Here is a 17,487-nt window from a genome sequence, read left to right as displayed (position 1 = left end):
AATTATTTTTTCCGGGAACCTATTCAGCACCAGATAATCACGATTTGGCCGCAGAAAAGGGGCAAACCTAAAACAATTATTGTCAACGTTTATAGTTCTCCCAGAGAACAACAGGCGGATTTTGGAAACGTGGTGGCCACCGCGGTGCGACTCGCTCAAGGTAGGGACAAATTAATATTGTTAGGCGACTTTAACGCGCTACGGACTTTTTCAGCTAACTCAACCGGATCTCCCAACGCGAATCGGGAACAGCGTGTCCCAGGACACTTCCCCCGACCTCACGTTCACCAACAACGAAAGTGAGACGCGATGTACGAACCTAGGTGAAAACCTAGGAAGTGATCACTATATCTTAAGCATATCGGTTAATGCAGCCAGGATTCGAAGAGCTATTGGCAAGGCAAGGCTATCCGACTGGACCAAATTTCGTGAAAAACAGAAAACAATCGGCAGCATAACAGACGTAGGAGAATGGGCCGAGCAGATCCGAGTTATTCACTCTAGGGTCACCAAAACAATTGAAACAACGGAGGCTCCAGCCGTGGATCGTCACCTGTTGCATCTCTGGGAAGCCCGGAGAGGCCTCACAAAAAGGTGGAAAAGGCAGAAGCTTAATCGTAAACTCAGGATACGGATAGCTCAGCTAGCGCAGGAAGCTAACGAATACGCACAAAAGCTAAGCGACAGCAATTGGTGTCAGTTCAGCGACTCGCTTCGGGGCACGTTGACTACAAAGAAAACATGGCGCATTCTTCGAAGTATGATTGACCCGGGAGGAACAAAAACAGTCGCGAATCGCACACTTAAGCTGCTTGAAAACGAGTTTGAAGGTCGGGAAGCTGACATCATAGACAAAATTAAAGAGATATACGTAGGTACTGTACCGACCGGGCAATCCACCAAACCCGTTTACGAAGGTCAGGACCAACCGGAACTGGACGCCCCCGTAACCTTTGAAGAGGTTTACGCAGCGGCACACTCCTTCGAGAAAAACACGACCCCAGGGGTAGATCAGGTCACGAACGCAATGATTCGCAATCTAAGTGATGACACGCTAAAGAGCTTGACCAAATTCTTTAACGACACGGTCTGGACAGAGGACGGCGTCCTTCCAAAAGAATGGAAGGAAGCAAAAATTATTCTTATTCCAAAACCAGGTAAGCCTCGTAACATCAACAACCTTCGACCCATCTCCCTAACGTCGTGCGCGGGGAAACTCTTTGAAAAGGTTGTGCAGGTCCGGCTCTCGAACCACATAGAGCTAAACAACATGTTCCCCTCCAACATGTTCGGTTTCCGACCCCACGTGTCAGCGCAGGACATTTTTCTACTACTAAAGCACGAGGTCCTGCACCCCAACAGAGGGTCGGAAGATAAATTTGTACTGGCATTGGACATCAAAAAGGCCTTCGACAGCATCTCCCACCACGCTATTCGCGGTGAACTGTGGATCGCGAATTTATAACTACGTGCGCTCGTTCCTCAGCCACCGCACGGCCACAATCGGATTAGGCTCCACGAGGTCCGACACCTTCAACTGTCCCGACAGAGGTCCCCCCAGGGAGCTATACTCTCCCCACTGCTATTCAATGTAGGGATGAGAAAGCTAGCCCTGGAGCTAGATAAGCACCCGAATCTCGGTTGTGCGATATATGCCGATGATATCACGTTCTGGGCTCACCAGGGGTCCTATGGGGACAAGCAAGAAACCCTTCAAAAGGCCATAGACGCAGTCGTGGAATACGCGAGGGCGGCGGACATGGCATGCGCACCCGAAAAATCGGAATTCATTCGGGTGCGTGCGAAGTACGCAAGAAAGAAGGACTGGGTGCCGCTCACTTTGACTCTCGACGGGGTGCCTATTCGTGAAGTGGAGACACTCAGAATATTGGGGATGGGGATACAGCAGAATGCTGGAACATCTCACACCCTACAAAAACTAAAGGCGGTCACAGGAAACGTGGCCAGAATGATAAGGAGAGTGGCAAGAAGCAGAGACGGCCTAACTAAGGGAGAGACCATCAGCCTGGTTCACGCATTCGTAATTAGCCGACTTACATACGCCCTTCCGTATCAGGCCATTGTTTTGTCCCACCTCCTTGACAATGACTTCATTCTCTTTGTGGTGTACATATTTTTGCAGTAGGGGGCTCCTGCTTTCTGCAGGTTTTCAGATTCCTTTTGGCAGTGCCAACATACCTGGCAGAACTATACAGGGGAAGCCCTCTTCTAATTCGCTGGGTCAGCTCCTCAGCTAGCACAGCATTCCTATAGAAATGCAGTAGTGCTGGCAATATTTCCTGAGACCACATGGCCTCATCAAAGAAAATCCTTTCGACGTGTAAGGAGGATGCAATGGATGCTGCATTAGTCCACACAACGAAGTCGCACCAGCTAAGTCCTGTCACTGCCATTTGGCCCTGCAACTGATAATAGTATTCATGCTCCCTTTTCAATGTAATTTCATTACCTGTTGCCCTACAACACAACTTTGGAGAAGCTGCAGCTTCTTCGATACTTTTTCCTTTGAAAGAAAACGGGCATTTAACTTCTAGCAGCCCCATGTCACTGCCCTCAAATACCAGTCTATCTGGGGATGCAGCAATAAACGGATGCTCAGCATGCACGTGCAGGCCTGTATATCCCACAGTTATGGTCTTATCCATGCAGGCCATTAGCTGTTCATATGCCTGAACGGCATCTGGCTCGTGCACATTTCCATAGTGCATGGCTTCAGTTTTATAGCTCCGCGGGTAAAGTATCTCTTTAACAATACTGTCAGGTTTCCGGCACCGCACAATTCTTTTAAACATTGAGGCAGTTAGCCGACCAATCCGCTCCATGTGCCAGGTTGGATTTGCGGCCTGTCCAATCGTTGACTCGAGAACAACTGCTCTGCTGTCCACCGAGAGGGCCTGTATAGCTGCAAAAAAAACAGTATTGTTAATTTATAGGTTTAGAATCCGTTTTACAAGTCGTACAGCAAGCAATACATTGTATTAAAGCAATGAGAAGTAGCATGACGTCAACAAAGCATCACTTGTCATGGCAATGTTGAGCTATTTGGTGGGTATTCATCGTGGAAGGAAGTAAGGGGTGCAAACATGGACACAAGAGAACCAGACAACACAAACACTGCAGATAGGAGCTAAGTGTACTAGAAATGAAGTTTAAAATGAGAGAAAGTTCAGCTAGTTGGTAGCGAATCGCACTAAAAGAAAGTAACGCATGCAAACATGGATACAAGAGAACCAAACTAAGTAAATGCCATGTTGTCTAGTTCTCTTGTTGGTGTTTGCACACCTTACTTTCTTTTATGTTGAATCACTTGTCAGAAACTTAATACCATTAGGTTAGCTTTTATTTACTCCTACAAAGAAACCCCTACAGGCCTACTCAAAGAGGCTAAAGTACTTAGGTTGTGTCAAATGACACAACTGCATATTGCAACGATTAAAATGTAGGTAGATACTAATCTCCTACAAAATTGTACAGCTTACTTTCACAGTGACATAAGAATTTTTCTGCAGCTTGTAACTTGCATGTGCTCATTATGTTTTATTTTTTTTCGCTAATTATGCTGGTCCACATAGCTAAATCGTAGAGTTGGTTCAGTATTGCAAGTATTTAAACATGCCTAAAAACAAGAAGAGCAAGACAAATGTGCATGCTTTCAATTCCATGCACTGCTAAAACAGTCAACATATATATATGACAAATGCCGTGCATGAATCCAGGTGATGGACTCATGCTAAAGGAACATCCATTATACATTCACACAGTGCTTCACAAACATGCCATAGATGAAGCAGATATGTTTGAGGACCCTGTGGGTGCTCACACACATCGAGTTATGCGACAGCCCTGTAAAAGTTAAGAAATGACAAGACACTAAGTCTAAAAGTGACTGCTGCATTATCTGCTGCTCAGTGGGATACTTGTGAAGGTGATGCCCAGAGACATAGGTGGGCATTCTTATATAAATGAGACAGCCTCAGAATGACACGTGCCAAGACAAAAAGTTGCGAAAAAAGTAATAAACAAGGAAGTGGACTTTCTTACCATCAAACCTCTCTTGTATGAGTCTTTGACAGGTCTCACTGTGGATGTCTTCAATGTCTGGGACCAGTGGAGTGTCTGAAGCTTCTGGTGCCACTTCACTGGGACTGTGTTCATCCTGGAATATAGTGCTTTACATTAGACAGCGCAGATAACATGCAAATGTCAGCTTAGTGACTACCTTGAATAGTAGTGCAGCTTGAAATATACGAAGCAGCATAGTAAAGATTTGAGGATTTTGTAAACAGGCCTTTGACAGCATCATATTGCGCCAGTGGTGAGAAGCGCAACAAAATAGGTTCAGATTGTGGTCTCATACCTGGCATGCCTTATTGCGCATGGTTGTTAAACAAGCAAACTCAGTATTGTACTTCTGAATCATTTTTCACATTTTATTTATTCGTACTCTAAATGCCTTCTTTCAGGGTGAGCAAAGAACAGTTTTGAAAGTAAGCAAACTACAAGCTTACTAGCATTAGAAAATTAAAAAAAAAACATTCAGATGCAGTGACATGAACTCGTGCTAACATGTGCTGTAAATCAAGAGCAAATGTAAATATGAAAGTGCAATAATGTGCATGTTGCAGAAGGGGATATAAAAAACTCAAGCCATACGTAGAGGTAAACAGTAATCACTGCACATCAGATATGCCAACGCAAGATTTAAAATTCTTTAAAATTAGGTTCAGCAGCTCTGTGTAGAGAAGTTATTCCATTCAGCTATAAAGCATGGTATGAAAAATCAAGGGACACTTAATACACGTAACTAAGGAAACTATGTACAGATAATTTAATAAGACTTGCCCAGCATGCTATACTCACATGCTTTGCTGCATAAGTTGCAGGTGATTGGACAGTCTCGCATGATAATTATGTGAATCACATGTGGCTATAAGAATTTATGAAGCAGGCACTGGGGAGTTCATCACCGACTTGATACCTACAGTATTACAGGAGGCGTCAAAGGTCTTGTCTTTTGTAAAGGCACACAGCATTTGAAAGCCCTTAAATGTATCACACTTTGGAATTCACAGTCCCTTACTGCTGTCATGGACAAGACAAGCTATAGAATGGAAGTTGAACAGATGTTTGTGTCAGTTTAACAGTGTGTATGTGCATGAATGCTCTCGAATTATTTCAGTCATCACGAGATAGGTTCTTCCAGAATTTTTAAAATAACTTTGGCTTTAAAGAGGTTTAGTTGCCTCAATTAACCAAGACTTACATCACAGGTTTGCTGCATCATCTCATTGCTAAGCTTGCAGATTGTTTAGTGAGATAAAAAAGAAAGTCACCATACATAAACACTACTGACATTAGTGTTATACTGATGCAAACTGTACTTCGCATAAAAGCACAGTAAAAGGGGCTCTCAAACTGTTCCTGTCTGTCGTCACATGCTGATGGAACACTGCTAACTCTTATTTTAACAGATCACAAGCATGTAGAGTTAAGTGTAGCACTTACAAGTGATTCTCCTGAGTTTTCTTTGCTCATATAACGGAGAAGCAGGCAGTTTGCTGCCACCTTTTCGAGATCGGCAGCAAGCAGAGATGGGTCACTCGGTGAGAGCCCTGGCAGTGGATCAAACCGCCGCCTTTTCGCACCTTCATGTTTCCTTGTGTGAAAAGTGATGTCTTGCAGAGGCAGAGGTGGCTCATGCTGTTTGACTGAAAAAAAAAGTTTTGTTTGTACAAGTACAATAACGAAATTTTAAGTGCTTCCTGTGATGTTTAGCCAACGACCACATCCATTGTAAGAAAATTAAATGTTGCAGTTTGGGATTATTTTTTCTCTATGCAGGTCTTGTAGTTAAGAATTTATGAAGCGACACCAATATGTGTTCTTAATTAAAACCAGTAGCCTATATTTGTCCACATACCAATACTCATGTACGCTGTAAACAATGTAGCTGTGTGAATGAGTTGATATTCAACAGCTGCTACCACGAATGCAAACAATTTTACAACACGTTAAATGGTCAACATGGTGCCACAAAGAACCGTTTGCAGAAAGGGGCCGGAAGTGTGATCACAGATTTTTTAGGCACTTTTGCCGCCTCCTATGTTAACTAATGCTTGCTAAGTAGTAGCATTCTTACCTTGGGCAGGAACAATCCAAGCATATGGAACTTCCGTGCACGTTGCCGCATCCTTTTGCGCCAAGTGAATGGCATGAAGGATTGACCCAACAAAATGTTGGCATGTGCCGCTCAGGCTGCAAGAATAAAATGGAAGAGGAGATGAGTTTTCATGCTCAACAGGTATTCATCAAGGAAAAGATGGGATCAAGTGTTTATGAATTCGAAAGAACGGGTTTAAGTTCACGTCACTCAACGTGAAATACATGCGCCAATCTCAGACATGAGCCGCACACCACCACTCGCGCGTTGGCCTTGTAACACCATGTGCACACATTAACAGCATCATTGAACGATGCGATGCGGCTTGTCAGACAGCTATGCCGGCACGAAGTTAGGTACAACTAGCGGTTTTACAGTAAACAGCCAAACTTGGAAGTCATTCTCGTTATATGCCTCTAAATAGTGTACTGTGTGATACCGGCAATCCAAGGCTGTGTACGGTTGCAGACAAGTGCAAATTGGTATGCTGCACGACCGTGTCGATCGGTATACATGCAAATGCGCAAAAACAAGAACTCCCCGCTTTCTTCATTTACAGTATGTGTATTTTTTCAACATTTAGGCAACCGTACCTTTATATAAGCAAACAGCTAGCCCAAAACGGCAGGGCCGGTATAGTTATGAATTCCAAAATTTAACCCATCAGACTTAAATGTCCTGCACGCGGTTCATGCAGGTCGCGCTCCAGATGTAGAATAGAAAGCTTGCTCACCCTGCGGGGCAGAGGCAATGACCAGCCAGGATGGAGCCCGACGCCTTGGAAATCGCGGCGTGCACGATGTAACAGCCGCCTTTCATTGACGGTAGGCAGATACTACGCAAAAGTCCGCACGTGGATTCTGCTGACACGTCGTTGTACATGACGTTGCGCACGTATCCTTCTTCTTGGAACATCGTTCCTTTCATTTGCTGTCGCGCGAAGCGCGCTCCGCTCGACACCATGTGTTTTTCGAGCTGCGCTTCCGTGGGTATTTTGACGTTACCGAAGCGCTTTTTCCAGCCGTTCGTCACGCTGAAGAAACCTCCAGGTACAAAGCAGTCACCAGTGGGCTCCATGGCTAGCGGACGGCGACAAACTGTGCCCACACGTTGTTGCGGTTTTCACTCACACGCTGCTTGCTTGCACACGTGTCTCGCGTGCGGCGGCTGTCTGTCGCAGCGAGAGCGGCGCCTGCCAAATCGTTTCTCGTGGCCACCGCACAGTGGCGCCACAATGCATCGCAAAAGGCGGATTGACGTGCTAGCAATGTATGTTTCCTCCGATCATCGTGACTGGGACATTGCTCTACCACTTGTCACGTTCGCCTACAATCCCTCGCGCCACGACACAGCTGGCTATTCACCCTTTTATCTCCTCTTCGGCCGTGAGCCGACTTTGCTTTTCGAGACTCTCTTTTCGACCACACTCGACTCACCGACAGAGTACACTCAGGATGTAATAGCCACAGCAACCCAAGCACGCCAGATTGCCCGCATTCGTCTTTCTGCTGCACAGACATGCCAGAAGTGCCGTTACGACCAGCGCCATCACGAAGTGAACTACGAACCGGGTGCTCTTGTGCTAGCTCGGTATCCAACTCGGCGTGTTGGTCTTTCTGAGAAATTCCTCTCGTGATACTATGGCCCTTACCGCATCCTTCACCAGGTGACCCCTGTCACATATGAACTGTCTTCGCTGAATGCCACGGTGCCTTCACCTCTCTCTGACATCATCCACGTCAGCCGTCTCAAACCTTACCTTTCTCAGACCAACGAGCCGCACCAATCATGTGCTTTTTTCGACGGGGGTCATGTCACAGTCGGTAATGTGGGAAGAGGACGCTGATGGTGGTCTTGACGACGACGAAGAAGAGTTTAGCAGTATCGCTGCTCTACGCTTGTTGGCTCAGCCATCAAAAGCCATCTGTAAATAGACGCACGCTTCTTCCTTCCCGTAACAATATTATTTTCTGAAGCACCTAGTTACTGAGTTGTGAACATGAAAGCACCAACGTCCATTTGAACGCTCCTGAGCGATTCTTCTAGTTTTACGCTGCGAGTAATGTTTGCGTTTATGCTCGTTCCAGCCGCCATGAAGAAGAATAGCGATGTGAGCGAGTTGGTTTAAGCCCATGGTGCAAAATTTTACAGGTTTTGAGTAGATCTTTGTCCTGACTACAATTTATAGTATCGTAGCAAGAAACATTTTAGTAGAGGCTGAAGGGATTCCAGCGGTTTAAGCATACCATCTGCACAAAACACTGATGACACCTTTTCACCTTCCCCACAATGCACTCACACCATCTACACTTTCCATAAACAAAAAGTGAGGTAAAAAGTCAATTGCAGTTCCACTGACTCAGTACTTGCTGCTTCTGAAGTGGGCATCGAAGCAATCGTGGTATACGCTGCTACATGCATAGGTCTTGCATAATGCAGGTCCCGCTATGCACTGCACACAGGGCACACGTTGCAAACAGATAATTTCTTTTTGCAGTGCTCAACTATAAGGACAAACTGACTCAAACATGACTGCGTTGTCACGTATGCTTCAGTGCGTCAGTGTTCTTGATTGTTACACGAGCGATTTATGCCCAACTATCCCAAAAGACGGACGCACTTGAAAGAAGTGAGTGAATCAGTACAGTGACCTTGTACTGAATTGGCTTCACATGCCGAATAGAAGAGAGCAGTGTCAGCTGAAACAGGCGGCACGGCTGATTATGTAAGTACTTCCAATAGTTCGGCTACTTGTGTCTTTTGCTTTCGGAAGTTATCTTTACCACTGGAAACAGTGCAGAGCTTGCCCGTTAAACTTGAGTCAACCGACACCACACGAAACACGCCGCGGCTGACCAACTGAACTTCCACATGGTTCATTCACCACATCACACATCACACGAAGTCAGGAGTGCCATATTTTAAATGACTGCAGCACCAAACGGACCTGAAAATTAATTTCCTTCTACAGAGTTTCTCAGCTGGGTTCCTTCACTCGCCAGTTACGAACTCGATGGACGCGCTAGGCCTACGCGTACCGTAAACAAAATCGGCGATAGGTGAGTGCTGATTGTCCAGACTTCGGAGCTCGTAAACATGCCTCCATTCGTTTTGGGCACAGCAAAATACACATACAACAAGCACAGACGTTGCGGCAATCGTGATTCGGTTGGCTGCTTTAGCAGACGATCGTACCGAGCCCGGCGGAACCCTGTGGGCAGGTTGGATTAGTCGGCGTCGTTCGAAGTCGCTTCGGATCCACGTCGTACTGCCACAACCCACGGTCGTCGGTCGGTTGGTCGTGTCGTTGTCGGCCTACTATTACAACAGTGTCTTTCAGGAACACTGTCGCGCACGTCGTGCGTCCAAAAAACTCGGACGATCGTTGGTGTCGGCGCCTTCGCTTGGGCTGCCATTATAGGCATAGCATCCGGAGGCTGCGCAGCCTTCGATTAGTTGACGCCTGCGACGCGTCGCAGCCTCTCATTGGTGCGCGCCGGCGCAGCTTCGCCACGCGTCGGTGAACTTCTAGTATCAGCAGTAGACATAATCGCTGCGCGTCGTTACGCTTCGCCGTGTTCCCGACCGACGCTTTTGACGCTTTTGAGGCTTCGACGCGTGCCGAAGCTTTCCGACGCGTGCCAGTGGTTGGGGCTTAAGTCTTATGCGTTCACGCTTATCCCTATTTATAATAGTGGTATCTTCTAGAAGTGGGCGATATGGCCGACATGCACACGTTTTACATTGGAAAGCAAGAACACCATCACCTGCTACACTGTGGCGCTTATTTATCTGCTCTCTTAAGCGCTCGTTGAGGCATCTTCCAGTTTGGCCTATGTAGCGTTTACCACATGACAGTGAAATGCGATAGATCACCCCCACCTCGCATCCTACGAACGGATCTTTGTGATTCTTGTCATACACCGGCCTTTTCGTCCTCATTGGATTTGTGGTTTCGCACAAGGTACCCACCTTATTTGGAGCTGAAAGAACAACCCGTACGTTGGCGCGACTTCCAATTTTTTTCTGGCTATGTGATACCTGGTGCACGTGCGGAATCACAGCGGTTTTCACCTGCTCACGACTGCTAGCTCTGGCATTCTCACCGGGGCAATCTCTAGAGTGTTCCTGTTTTAGCAACCTCTCCACCACCGACACCAACATATGGTTAGGATAACCGGCCTCCTTAAGACGTGCAGACTACTGCTGGAGACTGGATTTGCTAATGCTAAGATGCACAAGGCAGATGTTCCTTTTCGAGTTATAATTTCCGAAAGGAGCACCTGGCAGAAGCAAGCTGTAATGTACCTTCTTTCAAAGCTGAACATTCTCGAGATTGATGACCCGTTTCTCGTGAAAGGTTCTGGCGAAGTCCTTGATTTTGTTAGGTGTCTCGCGGAAAAAACCTTCAAGGCCCTCTCCGCTGACGTTGAGTAATTATACTACTCCATGCCGCACAATGGGCTTATTCAATGTGTGAAGGATAGACTACATTGACAAATACGGCGCCAACAGGTTTTCACAGGAAGCACGTGTTTCAGTAGAAAGGTGTTTAGAATTTTTACACTTGTACCTGTCGTCAACTTTTGTACAGTGGAACAATAGGCCACATCCGCAGAAGGAAGGCATTTGTATAGAGTCGTGTCTAGCTCCTGTCCTTAGCAACCTCTACTCAGCAAATTTAAATACGCACATATGTATGTACGCCTCACAGGGCTACCAGGTTTTCAGGGAGCTTTTAAATTTGTCGACGATTTTTTAGTGCTCTTAGCTTGCCCTAGTAAGTCTTTCTAAGAAAAATGTGCCAATGCCTTTACGATTTTTCGCGAGTGTTTGAGACCTCTCGACGTGACTTTTGAAGTGTCTGTCGACAGACAATAAGCTTCGGTTTCTTCACGTTCAATTCACCTTTACTGATCGTAAGACCTGCTCGGCTATGAGCTAAAAAACCTGTTTTCCAATTCGAAGTTGGTGAAGAGGGGCATAACGACATGTGTTTCAAAAACTCCCTTATAAAATCACGCCTACACCTAACAAAAACCAGTCTCCAGCAGCAGTCTGCGCGTCTTAAGGAGGCTGGTTATTCTAACCATGTGTCGATGGTGGAGAGATTGCTAAAACAGGAATGCTCGAGACATTGCCTCGGCCAGAATGCCAGAGCTAGCAGTCGTGAGCAGGTGAAAATCGCTGTGATTCCGTACGTACACCAGATATCACGTAGCCTGAAAAAAATTGGAAGTCGCGCCAACGTACGGGTTGTTTCTTCAGCTCCAAATAAGCTGGGTACCTTATGCAAAACCACGAACCCAACGAGGATGAAAAGGCTGGTGTGTGATAAGAATCACAAAGATCCATTCGTAGGATGCGCGGTGGGGGTGATTCATCGCATTCCGCCGTCCTGTGGTAAATGCTACAAAGGCCAAACTGGAAGATGCATCAATGAGCGCTCAAGAGAGCACGGAAATAAGTGTCACAGTGTATCGGGCGATGGTTTTCTTGCTTTTCATTGTAAAACGTGACCATGTCGGCTATGTCGCCCGCTCCTAGAAGATGCCACAGTTATAGACAGGGATAAGCGCGTACGTAAAAGACTAATAATAGAAAAGAAGCAGATCCTCTCGGCCGCTGACCAATGCATCACCAAACCGTCCCTGTCATAGTCCGCGAAAGCGTTGGAGTATTTGCGCCTGGCATAAAGACTGAACTGAATTTTCCGTATGTCATTTAGATTTTCTTGTGTTTTCCTGTTGTATCGGTTTTAGACTGTTTTCATACCGTCATGTACGTAAGTGCATTCACATGGTTGATATCATAGTGTGCACGTGGTTGTTTGGGGGTATAAGTATGACCAATCCTGGAAGTAACTTTCCTTGTTGATAGTTAGTGCTTGTCTTCGTCTTCGTTTCTTCTTGTGTCCTTGTTTTGTTGCCCTATACAGATACCTTTTCCAACGTTTGTACCATTCATACAACGGCCATGGCCTCCGAGATTTCCGCGTGCCGGCGCGCGCAAATCTCAAAGGCCATAAAGCTGTGCGCCCGGTTGCTTGCTACACCTAGACATGGCGCTCGCCTCCACCGCATCGCGGCCTATGCAAGAGGCCGTTTTTCTACCAGAAAGCTCGCCTTTGTTTATAGCGTTCGCCGCCAGCGTTTCCCAGTAAACTTTACGGTTACATAAGCTGCAGTTGCCGGGAAGCGTGAGAAGCAGTCAAATACCTTTGAATGCTATCGCCTGCCATTCTTAAAGGCGAGGCTTAAGGATCCTCCAAATTTTGCCTCAATGAGCCATTTGACGAATTTACATCAAAAGTTTCCCAAAACTTCAGTCTACAAATAATATGCCCCGATGAGAAGTTTCTCTTATTTTTTAAGCGATTGAACGACACGCCGTGAGTATACAAATTAGGCTGTGAGTATCTGTTTTCATAGCAACCACATTCGGTTTTGCAGCACGAAGCCTCAATTGAAATTTCTTATGTAGCCATCCCGCTACCTCATACGGCTTGCCCTTTGAAAAAACACGCCGTTGTTACTTGTGTTGAGCTGCTAAGGACGAGGTCGCGGTATCGAACCACGGCCACGGCAGCCGCATATCGATGGGGGCGTAATGTGAAAGCACCGTCTACTTAGATTAAGGCGCACGTTAAAGAATCCCATGTGGTCAAAAGTTCCCTAGACCCCCACTTCGTGGTGCCTTGTGTATATATGGGGGTTTTTGTACAGAGAACCCCATAATATTGTGCCCTTTAAAACAACATCATTTTTTTTCTAGTATATCGGCCAACTCTGCACATATAGGCCACGGGAACGTGAAGAAGCAAAAGGCAAAAAAAAGTAGGAGAACCGGCAAGATCAGCTGCAAAAAAAGAAAAGCTTTCGAAGAGTTAATAAACAAAACAGTGAGCTGCAGGTGTAAAGTGGCATATAAGTCCGTGTTCTGCTAGCTGCACATGCTGCGGCTAAATGAAAGCCGGAGACGAGCTTGCGTCCCTCAATACGAAAAAGAGACCCCCCCCCCCCCACCTGCGGAAAAAGACAAACAAAAGAGAAAAATATGTCTGTCATTTAGGACAAAAAGTACTTAGCTGCCGTAAAAGTAATGCAGTTGCCGAACCCTTTCTCCCAGTGTTTGAAAGAACTATGGAGCCATTCAAGCTTAATGCTGTCAATTGAGTGGTCCCTGCTGTACTCACCTCGTGCACAGTGGTAAATCTCCTTACTTTATTAAATCTTCTTGTTTGAACATAAAGAACAATATCACACGGAGCTCAATCTGATGGATATTTTTATGTCCAGAACGCCGGTTCATCGACGAGAGGCTAAATACCACGACATAATGAAAGCAGGGTGAGTTGCGGTGCTGTCATGATGTAGAAACCGAAAACCCGCCTTCCACTGTTCTACGTGCTTTCCTTCCACGTTCTTTTTCAATCGCCTTATTGCTGATTGACAGTCTCTTTAAGAAGTAATTCCCGTTTCATGGTTCCACAAACGCCGAAGAAGAAAAAAATGTATGACCACCGTTTTCACACAAGCGCACTTGTCGCATTTCTTTTGGTTTTATGAAGAAAGCGGCCACAATTGGCTCGAAACTTGCTTGGTTTCGGGGGCTCATGACCATAGCACGAATTTTCGGCTCCCGCGATGATCTTTGATAAAAGGTGTAGGTGACTTTCGATGTGACTTTCTTTTTGTTCCTTGCACAAAATGAAGCAAGGGTTCCTTGTTTTGCTTTTTGTCCTGGGTGAGAAGGCGCGGAACTAACATCGTGGCATCGCGTCATGCGCCTACACACACACAGCGACATCTGCACTCGCTCAGAAGCGCTTCAACTCATGCCATCAGCCTCTGAAATTTTGTCGATTGTGTACCAGCGGCTGTTGTTGGTTTCTTCTGCTGAATGTTTTCGACAATCATGTAAGAACGACAGCATGAAGGCGGCTATAAGCCTCGTTTGAATCGCTCCAGGTGCTTCTTTTGTAGTGTTTTTTTCAATGAGGAATAAAAATCTCAAGGAGATTTGCTGTCCGCGTGCAGAACAAACGTCGTGATTTCGCAAGAGTAGCGCGACAACGGTTGGGTAAACTGTCCGCACAACCCTATAAGACATTTCACGGTGATCTAGGCTTGGTTGCTGACATGTGAAGTGTCCACCTACACCGACCTGGCGGGCAAACATCGAAGTACCAATACAAAGTACTCCATAAAGCCAAATGGTTCCCTTTTCTTTTCTTTTTTTTTTTGGGGGGGGGGGGAGGGGGCGGGGTCCTCTTGCATGTTTTAGTTGTCCAGAAGTGGCAGGGTGATAGGACCAAGAGATCGGACGCGTCGATCTGTCAGCGTAAACTTGGAGTTCAAGAGGCTACTACTGACACTTGTCAGCTTGGAAGCGAAACTTGGCCCAGTTTATGCTATGAGTGTGGGCAAATCACTATAGGTTCATTCTGTAAACTATTTACAAAGCTGTGCGTGTTGCCACCAATGGTAGTGGTGAAGCAAGTTCTGTAAAACAGGTGAGCACGTGACCACACAAGCAGAAGAGGACGAGAGCAAGTTATGAAGAAAAATGGTGAAGACGGCAATAGCTGCGCGAGTACGCACTAAGGAAATTTTCACTCCCAAAGGGCTCTTCGCCAGGCCTCACAGCAAGTTTGGCTATACGCTGAAAGTTGTTGCGTACCCTGTAGGGAGCGTTCTACCGCAAGAATTGTTCAAATTGGTTCATTTTAGCCGAGGTAGAAATATTTCAGTGCCACGAACCTATGAATTCAAGAGGCGAGCGGCACGTCAAAATGGACACTCTCTCTACTTACCCCCGTGAAGCCACCGCAAGCGAAATTACTTCCCTGCGTTCTCCATACCGGAGAAGGAAGGTCACGTGACGCATACGTCGCGGGCCCCGCCTTTTTTTTTTTGTTCGCTTTTTTATTGCGCGGCGCGCTTCCGCTGATGGTATCGGGCGCGAGGTGGTGCGTTTGTCTCATTTCGCGCATCGCACAATTGTGCTCGCTGTGCACGAAAACACCTGCCTAGCGGTATAAGTCAGTGCTACAAGAACACTGAGGCAGACGCAAGCGGATCACAGAGCACGATCGCGCTCTGGAACACGGTAGAAAATGGCATAGTTTCGCTCTCTGCTCGCGCAATTGCACGACCGAGGAACAAGCAGACGAAACGGGAGTAAATCTCTCTTGTTACGGTACGAAGTAAAACAAAGACACGTAGACATTCGGTTTGTAGGTTCGATTGTTTCTGTAAACTTTAACTCATCTATTGAAGCAACAGATCAAACAAATAACTGCTGTTGCCATGCATCATTCTCAACGTGCCCATTGGGAATGACGTACAGCACGGCGAACTAGGTAGGCGCACTTGCACGATTGACGTCGATTCTGTGTTTGGGAGCGTGGCGCGCGCAATGAGAAAGTTTCAGGGTGTTTGGTTTGGAATTTCAACTCATTTCGCGGCGCGCAGCGGTGTAGTACTTTGCAGGCAAAATCGTTAGCGCCATTTTATGCACTAGACTTCCCAGTTCGACATGGCCAATCCTGGTGAGGCATCCTTTCTTGTGTCTATATTTCAGCCCCTTACACCTATAGGAAATGGCGTTAAACTAATGCACCCACGTGAAAAAATCTGCGGATCCCGCGCACTGTAGCGAAGCTTCGTATGCTGTTTGCTTTGATTGACAATAATTAGCGTTAATGATGGCGACGAATGTGTAATTTCTTCAACGTTTCTTTCAATAGCAAGGTGGCGAGTTGATGTTAAACATTGCCTTGCGTGCACCGCTGCTGTTTGTCTGCGTAGTCCACAGAACTCACAGAGAGACTTGTTTGCTTGAGGCGTTGTTGCGCATCGTTGTTCATAATCTCTGAGAGGGTTGAACATTATAATTGCCTAACATGGCATGTCCCATTGTGGCAGAAGTGTTTAAGTTTAATTGAATAATGGGGCTGTACGTAACTCAGTTATTCGTCATAATTTTATATACAGATTTTATACATACATTCGCGTTCTGCACCACGTTTCCCTGGGTAGCGAACACACTCCTGTTCTGCGTGATACTTCTTTCGTGCCTGGCTGTCCTCGAAGCTGAGTGCACGCTTTGTAGCCATTTTTCTGGCGCGTGTTTACGGCTCCTTCCGCATACGTCAACAGCACGCTCTTGAGACGCCAGCTCCAAGAGCTCTCTTCAGGCTATGGAGGATTGTAATGTTTACACTATCACAGCCTAGCACCTGCATTTTTTTCTCATAGGAAAGCACACAGAGCCCCGTACCATAAGCAACAGACAGTGAAAGGTTGCCGCAGCGGCGCCATGGACGGACGGACGGATGGATGTATGGATAGATGTTATGACCCCCTTTGGAACGCAGTGGTGGGTTGTGCCACCAAGCTCTTGTTATTTTATTGCCTAATGTCCTACCTATGTTAACAAAGAAAAAAAAAGAAAATGAAAAAGAAACCGCGATGAATTCGCATAACCAATGTTTCTGAACCCCTATTGTGAACTTTGTTTTTGTACGCCTCCGTTGTTTGTCGTTTCCTTACTTCCACCAATCTTCCGATCGCTTCTTGCTAATGTCTATTGCGCACGTTTACTTTCCTTCTGTTTTCGCTGTACACAAGTGGCTCAAGGAGGCCAGTGATTCCTAAATCGACCGCTGGGCAGACATCTTCACATTCTATTAAAACCTGCTCCATCGTTTCCCTAGCGTTACCGCAGCAAGCACATGTTTTTTTATATTTCGCTTCATAAGTGCGTGTTCTAAGGCATCCTGATCTCGCTTCGAAAAGTAATGAGCTTCCCTTTGAGTTATCATAAATTGTTTCTTTCTTGATTTCATTTCTTCCTCAAGCAGTTACTCATGGCATGTTTCGTTTCCATTGCCGCCACCCATGAGATATATCAGCCTCCTATGACTTTTCGCTTGACGTCCTTTGTTGCTGTGTTCATCACAATACAGGCCACATACTTGCTGGTAAGCTTCCTTGTTCTTTTGTTCCACTGTGACTCAATGTTATTCTTGTACAAATACCTGAACACCTTCCCAGCCTATTTACTTTCTTCCATATTCCTCAGTCGTTCTTCATAATTAATTTTACTGTACGCTTCCCTCACTTCTAAACTCGCCCAGCCGATATCACCCTGCACAGTTTCGTTTGTAATCTTTCCGTGAGCGCCCAATGCGAGGCGTCCCACTGACCTTTGGCTGCCATCGAGTCCTGCTTGTACCTCTGCTTTCAAGCAAACAACTGCATGTCCAAATGTAAGTCCTCGAAACATTACACATTTCCACA

The 17,487-nt window shown here is 46.2% G+C and overlaps 1 protein-coding gene and 1 long non-coding RNA gene across 3 annotated transcripts in view; one reads left to right on the top strand and one right to left on the bottom strand.

Annotated features, from left to right (window-relative positions):
• The window catches only part of LOC135905630 (scoloptoxin SSD14-like), a 136,417-nt gene that overhangs the window by 70,700 nt on the left and 48,230 nt on the right, over nucleotides 1–17,487 (top strand). The gene's annotated exons all lie outside the window — the stretch shown is intronic.
• Nucleotides 2,504–5,710, bottom strand: LOC139059390 (uncharacterized). The gene is made up of 3 exons (XR_011514132.1): nucleotides 5,527–5,710; nucleotides 4,063–4,177; nucleotides 2,504–2,923 (listed from the first exon to the last, which is right to left on the bottom strand). It is a non-coding gene; the product is annotated as an uncharacterized lncRNA (long non-coding RNA).

This window comes from Dermacentor albipictus, chromosome 1 (assembly GCF_038994185.2).
Source record: "Dermacentor albipictus isolate Rhodes 1998 colony chromosome 1, USDA_Dalb.pri_finalv2, whole genome shotgun sequence".
Taxonomy (NCBI): Eukaryota; Metazoa; Arthropoda; class Arachnida; order Ixodida; family Ixodidae; genus Dermacentor; species Dermacentor albipictus.
This window is presented reverse-complemented; position numbering and strand designations above follow the sequence as displayed.